The 12716-nt window shown below is 39.8% G+C and overlaps 1 protein-coding gene across 1 annotated transcript in view; it reads left to right on the top strand.

Annotated features, from left to right (window-relative positions):
- FGF12 (fibroblast growth factor 12) overlaps positions 1 to 12716 on the top strand; it is a 566009-nt gene that overhangs the window by 44988 nt on the left and 508305 nt on the right. The window lies entirely within an intron of this gene.

Here is a 12716-nt window from a genome sequence, read left to right as displayed (position 1 = left end):
TGAGTAGAAAACAGATATAAAACTCAAGATAGCATCCTTAATTGGAACAGGAAGGTATTATAAAATGACAGAGCACCCTTTTCCTTCACATTTATTTTATTATCAAACTGGGAGATATTGCTTTGGGTTCATTTATTTCTAAAAGTCTCTATATCTTTCATTTCACAGCTAGCTTATATTGGTTTTGTTGAAGATTATTTCTTAATGGTATTAAATGATGTATGAACTCAGCCCAAAACAAACAAACATGCCCTTTGATATTCAGTTCAATTTCACTATTACTGATTGTGTTTTCTCTGTGAAAGGCCTTCTTCCGCAATTAATTGAATTGAGTACCTTGAACCAGAAATTGTGTTTGAGGTGCTGGCCCCACATATTTGAGACTTTAGACAAACCATACACATTTACTGATTTCAGATTTATCATCATGGTGATAGCAACCTGTTCTCTCTTTTTTGGCTTATCTCTGGTTCAGTGTTCATTTCCTTCCCTGTTCCCATGATTGTTCCGTGAACCATGACTTTGATCAATGATTTTTTTCATACTTCGTCACTTTTGAAATCCTATAAGAATTCAAAAATTCATTAATTCATTTTTTTCACTCTTTCCCACCATTTTAGTTCTAACATACAACATGCATTCAGGAAATACTTTGAAACTGCCTGGATTTCAGTGAAAAACTCAAGCTTTCTTTTTTTTTTTTTTTTTTTTTTGCGGTCTTCTCACTGTTGTGGCCTCTCCCGTTGCGGAGCACAGGCTCCAGACGCGCAGGCTCAGCGGCCATGGCTCACGGGCCCAGCCGCTCCGCAGCATGTAGTATCTTCCCAGACCAGGGCACGAACCCGTGTCTCCCGCATTGGCAGGCGGACTCTCAACCACTGCGCCACCAGGGAAGCCCAAGCTCAAGCTTTCTGATTGGACTTGAAGACCTCCAAGGCAGCTTCCAGCTCTACTAGTTTATCTTCTTGTTCACAATTACAACCCTATGTCCAGAACTTAGACTATGACCCCTGTTCTATGAAATCATAATTATGATTATCCTTAAATCAACTATGGTCCTGATTTTCCTGGGTTTTCAGGACTAATGTATTAAAAATCTCACTGAATTCTGGGTGGGTTTTCTGGATAATTTGTTTTGCTTCTTTATGCTTTTCTTTGTATTCTAGTTCTTCTGTACTAGGTAGGTATTACTTAGCTGTACAATAACTAAATGTTACTAAAAATTTAGAAAGTAGACATCATTTAGATTTGTACTGGATTCTGTATTCCCTGCAGAAGGAATATTAATAATAATAGACAATCAAATTGATGTGACTTTGGCTTTTTGGTGATTTTAGACACCTTTTTTTGTATAAATTAAGGAAGTAATGCCAGTGGTCATGTTAATGCTGTGATCTAACTTAAAATCAGAATCTATGTGGTCCTAGCACAACTGTAGGGAGTGAATTTAACCACCTGGTAAGTCTGTTGCTCATTTAAAACAGGAAGTGCTCACAGTGCTGCTCAGTTGCTACTGCTTGTCTAATTCAAACAGGGATAATTTTATTGGGTTGTAAGATCTCTTCATCTCATTATTAAGATGTCTTTTTTAATATCTCATGATGGGTTTATTTGGTTGGCACAAAGTGAAATGTTGAAGTATGCTACAGTGAGGATGAATTGGGTTAACTTCAAATTCCATCCACTTCCTTTTCCACGTACCTTGAGAAAAGCTGAGGCAGATAGTGTATTGGAGAGCAGGTTAGTCTCCGGGTCAGTAGACTCTGGATCTGCTCGTTCACTCATTAGTGGTAGGAATTAGAGCAACTCACGGGGCTTTTTTGGCTCTCAGGAGCTTCCTATATAACATGGGAGAATTATTACCTACCAGTTTACCTAATAGGGTTCTATAAAGCAAGCGAAAATGCTAGGTTAATTGCAAAGCACAGAACAGATGGATATTGTTATGATTATTGTAAGATCTATATGTACAGGCAAAAGTGAAATCCTTGGAAACGCTGGAAGATTTTTATTTAGCATCTCTTCTGCCAAAAATGTTTATTGATTGCAGCTGGAAGGAAACCATTCTGAGAAGGAAAATGATGCTGAATAGGAGTCAGAACCTGTTTAACATTCTGACAGCTGGAACGTGTTTATGTATCACAATAATAATTTAGCTTCTAAGTGACTTCTCTGACATAAGAACCCAGTAAATCAGGAAAGCTATAAATTGCTGAAAGGTTACCCTCAGGGAAATGACCAGGAAGGGACAAGTGGGATTGGACCAGTGTGTTTGGCCAAGGGGACTTGACCGCGTAAGGCTTTATATTCCTTAAAGGAGGCCAGTTGTGTGGCATGTGAGAAATGAGAGAACTAGCCGCCTACTAGCCTTGGACCTCATCTGTTGAGAGCCTACTGTATGCTACACTCTGTGGTAGGTGCTTTGACCGAAGTATTACATTTGACCTTCAGAACAACTCTTTTGGAAGAGTACCATTAATACATTTAGGAAAACTGACATTCCCTAAACTGCAATTATGCTCAAGTCTTCTAATTCTAAATCCAGTACTCTTCATTTTATAGACCCTACCCCACCCACCACAAATAACTGTATCAGTAACTATGCATTTACAAAGTATTACCACACAAATTACCTTACTTGATTGATACTTCGTCTGTCCCCAGTCTTTCCAAGGCATGCTTTTGTGTTGTTTCTTGCTGAGTTCTGGTGGCATGCCTGAAAAGGGTGCTACATGAGAACCAGAACTCTGGCCTGGCCTCCTTCACCAGTTAACTTTGTTACATCAAGCCCTGAAAGAGAAGGGGGTGGCCTCTAGTCTAGTTAGTTAGTAGAAGAATCTGGAGTAGAAGTCAGGTTTCCTGAGAACCAGGTCTCCCAAGCATCTTCGGAGATAAGACATACTAAACACACAAGTAAAGTATTTGTGCATTCGTTGAGATCATTATGTAATTAAAAGTTGTAATCATGATTTAATTACAGGGAGCAGATAAGACTTTGACTATAAAATGGGGTAGGGGAAAACATTGGTAGAAAAAGGTTTACTGTAAAGGTTTGATCCTAATTTATAATGAAAATGATGGTAACAAAGAGGAAGCAGCTGCTTAGAGTTTGCATTATTTGTAGAAGTTCCAGTTTAGGCATTGCATCTGTACAAAGTGGGACAGAATCTGGGCTCTCTTTAAGGGAGTCTGACCACACCAAGCACTCCTCTTTGTGCAGGGTACAGATCAGCTTACTCCAAAAGGTGAAAGTCTGTAGAATGTCAGCCTGTCTCATAGAAAAGGAGTGTGCTGGAGACTTCCTCTAACCTAGGTTGCTTTCAGGTAAGCCTATGGGAAAGATCGTGTAGAGTGTTAATTAATGTGGTGGCTAATGTACTTATTAAAATTATTGGAGGCTATTAATTTGGATTTTTCCGTGATTCACATTTATGAAAATGAATTTGTAATGAAAATGAATGACAGAAATGAGCTAATGAGGGGAATGCTTAGCCTACTCAGGCAAACCTGCCTTTCTAGCAAGACAGGGATCTCACCTCTGGAGGATGAAGATCACATATTTTTGGAGATACTTTATTAAAAGTTAGTCATGATTCTCTTTTGAGATCAGTTGCTGTTACTCCAGAGAGGATGATCTTAGGCTACTTCTTTCTTTCTCTGATCTTTCCTTTCCTTTCCTTACACCCTTCCTTCTGGATACACCCCGGTGAATAAAGTCTGTGGGAGCTGGAGTAAGGAATGAGGGAAGCCCACTCAGACCCAGGCAGATGCTATAGGAGATAGTGAAAGGAAATTTTCCTTAGGGAGGGGGATGTGTAGAGGTGAGAAAACTTCTTGAAGTAGAATTTTTATGGCAAGCTTGCTGTTACTGCCCACATTTTTACAGCCTGTAAGTGGTAAAGCCATGATTGAACTTTATCTGTTTGACCTGAAGGCAGAGAACCCAGGGAATCACCAGGGCTGGCTCTCATTGGTTTTGGGTAGCAGAAGGCTCACTCTCCAAATGACAGTCATTATTTTCTTTGCCAGATTGGGTTTTGTCTGGAACATGGTACTCTCACACTGTGGTTGGTCTTCTACTCAGGAACTATTTCCTTTATTTCTTGCTTGTTACTTCTGTTCCATTAGGTAAGACTTATTCTTTAAGGATAAAAAATATTTGTATAGTTAGATCTATAGTCTTTGTTGTATTTATGATCTCCCCTTTCAAAATTTTTCATAGTTTCTGATTTGGGAGAGAATTTCTTCTTTATATCAATGACTTTTTTTTATAGTACCAGTTTTGTTCTTTTCCCTTCCCAAAGTGGAATTAATTTGGCTTTTGCTGCTTTGCTAATCTTGGCCAGGTTCCTTAATAATATCAGACTGAATATAAATTATTTTTTAACCTCATCATTCATCCCTTACCCTAACAAGTCCACTATTTCATGTATTTACTTGAAAGAACACAGATATTTCCCAATTTTTCTTTTATTTTTCAAATGTTAAATATTTTTAAAAAACTGTGGCTTTCTCCTGTACCTGCAGAGCAGTTTTCCCCCATTCAGATGTTGTAGCGTGGGTCCCACTTGTGCTGTCCCCTCCTACCCTGCCATTTACTTCTCCTTGAGCATGGAGTTTTCCAAAAGCTAGACTTCTCTGTTCTCCCTTATTCACCAATGATTTCCATGTGAATGTGATACATTCCATCTCTCAGGCATTAAGCTGGAGGCTTATTTGATGTACAAATACGTTCACTAATTTTTAGGAGATCAGTTAGTAAGGCTATGCTTTAATAAGAAAGTATCTTCTGCTTCTAATGCCTGTGTATTAATTAGGGTTCTCAAAGAAACGGAACCAGTAGGAAATATTTTGGCTCACATGACTGTGGAGGCCCATAGGTCCCATGGTCAGCTGTTCACAAGCTGGAGAACCAAGAAAGCTGGTGGTTCGACTCAGTCAGAGTCCAAAGGCCCGAGAACCAGAAGTGCCAATACTCAGCATCTGAGGGAAGGAGAAGAGCTCAAACAAAGAGAAAATTTGCTCTTCTTTTGTCTTTTTGTTCCATTCAGGCCCTCTAAAGTTTGGATGATAACCATCCGAATTGCTTAGTCTACCGATTCCAATGCTAATCTCTTTCAGAAACACCCTCACAGACACATCCAGAAATGATGTTTTACCAGCTATCCAGGCGTCCATTAGCCCCTTAAAGTTGACTCATAAAATTAACCATCCCAGCCTGGTCCTTTTTCCCTGAATGATCTGAAACGCTTTTTAGTTTTTGAGGAATAGAGTATACAACTGTCAAGACTCACTCTGTCTTCTCTGGTTCCCACTATCAACTTTCCATTCCTTTCTTTTTCGGCCTTTCTGCCCCACTGGGCATTACAGTCTTCAAATTTTCATATCAGAGAACCCACTAATGCTGACAAATGTTAGGGGAGACAGACATTATCTTGGATAGCGTAGGAAACTGTTTCCTTGCTGTATGCATGGAGAGGTGGGTGTCAGATTTCTGATTTCTGCCTTTCTTGAGATGGAGGCACACAGTGAGAGGCGGTGATGGCTTCTGCTGCTTGTCTGGCCCTGTGTGGACACCTAAGCTGGGGATGAGGTCCCATGCTTGTCCCATACAGTTGAGTATGGATTTCTCCCAGATGCTGAAAAATTGTTGCTAGGTAATAGTTTCAATTGCTATAGTGATGTTGTCACATTTTTTGGTTTTTATGTATTTTAATGGGACGTGGAGAAAAAAAAAGAAGTACCATAAGATGTATCAATACTTCATTTCTTAAGATGTCACACTAATGTTATCACCACAGACTTACCTTCAGTAGCCATTGTAAAAAATTAATAGACAGAAATTTCAATTAAATAGAGTTAGGAGACCAGAACGGGGAGCTCTCATGCCCTGCAAGGATAGCAGAGCCCAACTGGAAGAAGACTCTTCTTTCCTGGCAAGGACTCCTCCAATGAAAAGCCATGGACTCATTGTCTACTCTAGCCCTCCCAGCTTCCTTTTCCTCTCTATAAAAGCCTTCTCCTTCACTTGCCACTGTGGGGCTCGCACATGGCTTGCCATGGTTGCAGGCCCTCAACTGCAATTCTCTGCTGATCCCGAATAAACCCATCTTTTCTGGGGAAGTATCTGGCGGTCTATTTGTTTAAGGTCAACACAATAATTTCTTGGAGTCTTTTTAGAAGAGAAGATATTTGTTCTTAAGCTCATGTTTTTCTGTAAGTGGAAACCTAGCAACAGCAGCTGAACCTAAAAATCTTGTGATTTTCAAACCTGATTTGTCCTGTTCTGTGTTCCCCTCAAGGCACGTGGGAAAGCTGCTCAGCATGGCTACACCACCAGTGCCTGGAAAGACAGGGCCAAATATGACTTGTCTTTGCATCCTAAGTACTTTACAAAGGACCTAGCATCTGACTTTCTATATGGTTACTATAAAGCAAGTTACTATATGGTTACTGTAAAGCAAGTGCAGGGCCCTGTAAAGATTTCAAGGGAAAATGCAGCCAGCTTTTCATGACTATATCTTCAGTCCTTAATTGTATATCTATCTTGATATGTAGCCAATGAGGTTTTTTTTTATCATCTTAACTGCCATGGTAGTTTTATACAGACTCTTCCAACTGGAGAAATAAATTATTTTCATTGAAAAGCTAAGTTATATAAAACTATGATTTAAGAGAAAAGCAGAATATTTATTTCTTCTCAAATTAACGCTTTATTTTCCAAATAAACCAAATATTCTGGTTTCTAGGGTAACGATAAGGCACTCTGAAATTTCATTTACTAGTTAACATGCTCCAAACTCTGCCTTGCTCTGCTCTCCATGATGATCTTAGTGCAAAGGCTGCAGTTTGCTCAGCCTCACAAAGTCAGGGCAGAATGTAATAAAACTGCTGGTAGCAGCATTCAGGTACCCAAGGGAACATTCTCACAAAACAGCAGCAGCTGATCTTGAGTTGAAAGAGGCAAGTGACAAGCAGGAGCAATACTGCGTTCTATGCCAAGTTCTGAATATCCAATCACCAGCAGTTTCAATACCAGCTTTCAGCCTGCCAAAGCATGGACCCAGTGTACCACCTATTGTTGACTTAAAGCTATACAGGAAATCTATTTAAATGTGATAGTTTTAAAACAATGGACTAATGGGTTATTTAGCAAACTTGTCATGGTTTCTTTTTTAAATTTATATTTTATATTTATAGTTGATTAACAATGTCATGTTAGTTTCAGGCATACAGCAAGATTTGTCATGGTTTCTTGCAATCTTCAAGAATCACTGATGGGTCTGACTGTATTTTGTCCTAGTTAAACCTCACAGCATCTCTGTGAGTGCACCATTTTGCATCTGCAATTGCAAAGTGCTGATAAGAGTCCTTTCCATTCTCCAAAGGAACAATGGTGGAGTGAAAAAAAACACAAACAAACAGACAAAACAAATGGTCTTGTGGGCCTCATTGGAGAAACAGGTTCCTCCAGAGTAAAGCAGACTTTGAAACTTCATATTATCTTGTCACATTTATTAGTTTTGAGAATTTATTAGTATTTAATCGTTTTTTTTAAATTAAAAAATGGGGAGGTGCATGTTTAAAAACTAAAGACATTGTTTGGATATGTATAGGAAATGTGTTTCTATTGATAAATTTAAGCTTGTGTTAAAAGACGTGCTTAGGGCTTCCCTTGGTGACGCAGTGGTTGTGAGTCCGCCTGCTGTTGCAGGGGACGCGGCTTCGTGCCCTGGTCTGGGAGGATCCCACGTGCTGCGGAGCGGCTGGGCCTGTGAGCCACGGCCGCTGAGCCTGCGCGTCCAGAGCCTGTGCTCCGCAACGGGAGAGGCCACAACAGTGAGAGGCCCGCGTACCGCAAAAAAAAAAAAAAAAAAAAAAAAGACGTGCTTAGTGTAGTATAAGCATGGCACAACATCCCATTATAATACAGCCAAATGCAGGATTATGATGATTAAATTATGATGATTAAAATGTCCATTATTGTAACACCTCATGAGTCTAAAGCTTACAGATCCAGCAAACTCAGCTAACTGAAACCCAGCTGCAAACCAGGAAATAAAGCCAAAAGGAATTTGGAAGAGATAAAGTTGGTACCTTAAAGCTTACATTTTCTTTATCCCTCTTCCCTCTTCCCCATCTTCCTTCCCTGCCCAGCCCCTCCACCCCACCCCCCACCCCCGCCCAGTACGCTGTTGGAGATTCTTTTAGGATTTAATTTTGCATACAGTTCTAATAGACCTGGGGATCTCTTTGTTTATTCCATAGAAGACTAGAAGCATCTGAAAGTAGGCACAGCAGCTATAGTTAAAAGAGGCAGAGAAAGCAAAATGATAAAAATCAGACAGAAAAACTCTAAAAGCATTGGGACCATCTAGTGAAGAGACAGGAAGCTTTGTACATGCCAGTAGATCCAGTGGACATTGCAGTTCAGGACAGTGTGGATATCCCTCATAACCATCCTGGCATATCAAGATTAAATTATGTCCAATATGGTATGCCTAATAAAGAGTAGAAATGTATAGTTCATTTCAGGAAGCATTCTGTACAAGAAAGTTATTGTTTTATGAAATCTAAAGGGGGGAAATCCCTCTCAAGTCGTTAGAGAATGTAGGTATCCAGACAGAATTGCAACTATTTCATGACTGTACATTAAGCTTCCTGTAGTTTGATAAGTTCTGTGACCTTGGGCATGGGATTTCATCTCTCATAGCCTTCGAGTTCTCTTCTGTAAAATGATTATAATAGCATCTACTCTTCAGGAACATTCTATGGATTCAATAGGATTTCTTTGTAAAGATTTTTTCATTGTGCCTGCCAAATAATGTATATTTAATCATTGTGGCTCTTACTCATTTCCAGCCTTCTGTGAACAAGGAAATACGTTGGAAGCTGAGTAGTACCAAGAATTATCAACCGTATACCACATTTTTATGATCCTACACTGCTAGGTGTTCTCTTGTTGAACACTTTGAAAAATATTACATGAACTAAAAGACTGTCAACTCTAGGGATATTATGCCATACCCTTGAAGTAGCTGGCACTGTTACCATATTCTGAGCAGGATGCTTTCTTGCTGGGGTGAGGGCTGTCCTGTGCATTGTAGGATGGGTGGCTAGCAGCATCCGCAGCCTCTACCCACCAGATACCAGTAGTGCCTCCTGCCACCTCACTTGTAACAACTGGAAATGACTCGAGACATTGCCAGATGTCCCTGCAGGGCAAAATCGCCTCAGTTGAGAACCACTGTGCTAGAGAAACAAATATGTAAATATCAAGTATAGCGTTTTAAACAGTAGTGACAAGTTAATGCTGAGTATTTTAGAATTCTTGTTCCCTTTGTGCTGTGAGGCTTTGGTGACATGTATCTGCTTTACTGCAACTACCTCTATGTGTATCTTTTCCTCTTATAATTTAGGTGTTCTTTAGTGACAGTTACTTTAGAGAGTGGGAAAGAATTGGGGTGAAACAGTGTGTCCTGTGCAATCTTTTGAAAATGAGGCTTCTCAGGTGAATTTCAATCACTGACTTCCTGGATGGTTTAAATTAATCACCATACCTTTATTGAACATGTGCCAATTTTTTAAGTCCTATGCCAGATATTGCAAGAGAAGGAAACATTTTTTTTCTGAATCACCTGGATAAATGAATTTCTTTTCTACTCCCTTGTCTCTGGGGGCTAGTGATGCTAGCTCTTCCAGTTCTCAACAGCTTGCCTTTCCCTCTTGCTCTATTAGTCTTTCACTCTAAATTCCTCCTGCTTTAATTCACCTCTCCACCCTCCACTCCACCCCCACCTTATTGAATGATTATGCAGGGTTCCAGACACCATCATCTTTCTGGCATGACTCAGACTCCTGATTAAGTTCCATTTCTGGAGCCTCATTTAGGGAAAAATCATCTGCTTCTTTTAGCCCACAGTAGTAGGGAACACTGGTTCATCTATTAATCAGTTGGTCTTTAATTCTAAAATTCAATCATAATCAAATATTTCTGGCTCTTTAACCCGTCCACATCTGGAAGGTTCATCAGTTACGATTAAATTGGTCAACTAGCAACAAAGAGCTGACATTACAGTTACTTAAACTAAATAGAATTAAATTTCTTTTAACACAGAATTCAAGAGGTAGGCAGCTTAAGGCTGGTATGATGGGATTATGACTTCATCAGTCTCTCAGTTTTCCTCTGTCCTTCTGCTCTGCCATTCCTATTGTGTAGCTTCCATCCTCAAGGTCACCCCATGGTCAAAAGATGTCCATCTATTGCAGTTCCAATCATCACATCTGAGTTCCAGGCAGAAATATGGAGGAAAAGAGAAGGGCGAAAGGAGGAACTGATAATGGAATACTTTCTTTTTTCCCTAAGTCCCTCTTAAATTAGGAGTTTGGGGTTAACATATATACATTACTATATATAAAATGGATAACCAACAAGGACCTAGTGTATAGCACAGGGAACTATACCCCATATTTTGTAATAACCTATAAGGGAAAAGAATCTGAAAAAATATATATACACACATATATATGTATGTATATATATGTATAACTGATCACTTTGCTGTACACCTGAAACTAACATAACTGTAAATCAAATAAATTTTTTAAAATTGTTTTGTTCAAATTTTAAATGCTGTCTACAAGGGGGTAGCTGGAATATGTAGCTGGATGTATTACTGCTTCCAACAATATAATGATAGTGTTAAAAAGGAGGAAATGAGAATAGTTATTGGTCTGGCACAGACATCGCTGCCACACAGAGACCTTTGAGATGAATGTGTATCATGGATGTTATATATGCTGTGCGTGAAATAGGACTTCAGTAAGATGTTTCATATTCTATACAGCAAAGATTGCTTATTAGTACTGAGTTATTTTTCCTAATGTGTTCCTCGTGCTCAAGTACAGAGTTGGAAGGACTCATTCTCATTGCCCCAGGGAGTGAGGTGGAAAACTGTAATATTCTACTGAGAAGTGGAAGATGTGGTCAGTCAATCCGGTTGACTATTTTTCTCAGACTTTCAGAAATGGCTGATTAGCTATGGGTTTTGTTTTTTTCTCATATATGTATTGAATGCCCACCTATGGCAAGACACTATTATGGGACAGAGCTATTGTGAGCCTTAAATGAAAATACCATATATGAAAGCATATAGAAATTTGAAATGCTATTGGGTTGCTGATATTGATTTTATTATTCAGATCCAGATCAAATTTTAGCCATTGTTGGTGACAAAAGGCAACAAAATACACTCTGTTTCTCCAAAAATATTCTAGCAGCAATGAATTACCGCAAAAAGACTTTTCTCTCCTGTGTGATACTGCAACAATGTATTATCCATTAATACTAATTAAGGGGGACCCAGGAAGCACAGCCAGATAACCTATTGCTTACTCCTGGCCTCCTTACTTGCCTCTCAGACTTCTACAAGACACTAGGTTCCTTAATGCCTACCTCCAAGTCTAAAATTCATAAGTAGCACACTCTGTTCTTTATCCCTTTAGGCAATGGCAAAATCCTGAGGTTCTTCATATGTTCGTTATGCAACATGCAGTAGTTGTGAAGTTTGGGTGGTACTATCACATTAAAAAGTCCAGAATGAGGAATGATACTGAAAGGAAGTTTTATTTATTCTGGTTTAATGAAAACTTGATCCATTGTCTTTTTCTTAATTAGAAATGATTTGCATCAAGGTTTTCTCATGGGGCATACAGGAACTAGAATATTTTTCATAATACAGATACACACTGTGTCCCCAGAAGGCTACAGAGCTCTGTAAGAGAAAAATAATTCTTTGGGAGTTACTGTCCAGGAGGGGATTGTATCTGGTCGAGTGAAAAATAGTGGCATTTGAGCCCAGCTTTGACAGGTTTTGATGGACAGAGAAAGTGAGCCTGGGTGAGCATTCCAGGAAGGAACTCCTAAGGTGGGGACTAGGAGAAGTCCTGGGGGTGCTTGGGGAAAGTGAGAGCATTTTTTGTGCATTCCAAAGAAATAGACTAACTCCTTGAAAGCTAGAACTGCAACTACTACCCATCACCACATCCTAACCAGTGGTGATGATATAGAACTTGGTGATAAGTTATCAAATTGGATTGCAAACAGTTCTAAGCCAAACTAGAAGATTACAGAAAAAATGGGTGGGCCCAGCTTCTCCTCTATAATTGTCATACTTGAATGTGACATGAGTGTTCCATAAAGAATATTTCACAATTTCTGTTTATGAGCCATTTGAAATATGATGTTATAGAATGGCTAACAGTTAACTGCTATTTTTTTTAGGGGGGGAGTATGCGGGCCCCTCACTGTTGTGGCCTCTCCCGTTGAGGAGCACAGGCTCCGGACGCGCAGGCCCAGCGGCCATGTCTCACGGGCCCAGCCGCTCCACGGCATGTGGGATCTTCCCGGACTGGGGCACGAACCCATGTCCCCTGCATCGGCAGGCGGACTCTCAACCACTGCGCCACCAGGGAAGCCCTTAACTGCTGTTTCACAAAAGAAATTTATCCCAGGGAGAGCAAAGCCATAGATGGTATCTACTCAAATCAGCAACAGATGTGTAAATCTCCCCTTGAATAGCTCCGAAGAGTGGTAACTGTGCACCTCAGCATAAATGCCTAGTTCATTCCCAAATAATCCATTTTACCTTTGGTCAGCAGACTTACACACACACACACACACACACACACACACACACACACACACATAAAATTAG

This window comes from Lagenorhynchus albirostris, chromosome 5 (assembly GCF_949774975.1).
Source record: "Lagenorhynchus albirostris chromosome 5, mLagAlb1.1, whole genome shotgun sequence".
In the NCBI taxonomy this organism is placed as follows: domain Eukaryota; kingdom Metazoa; phylum Chordata; class Mammalia; order Artiodactyla; family Delphinidae; genus Lagenorhynchus; species Lagenorhynchus albirostris.
Note: the sequence above shows the minus strand (reverse complement) of the source record. Positions and strands in the feature narration are given on the sequence as shown.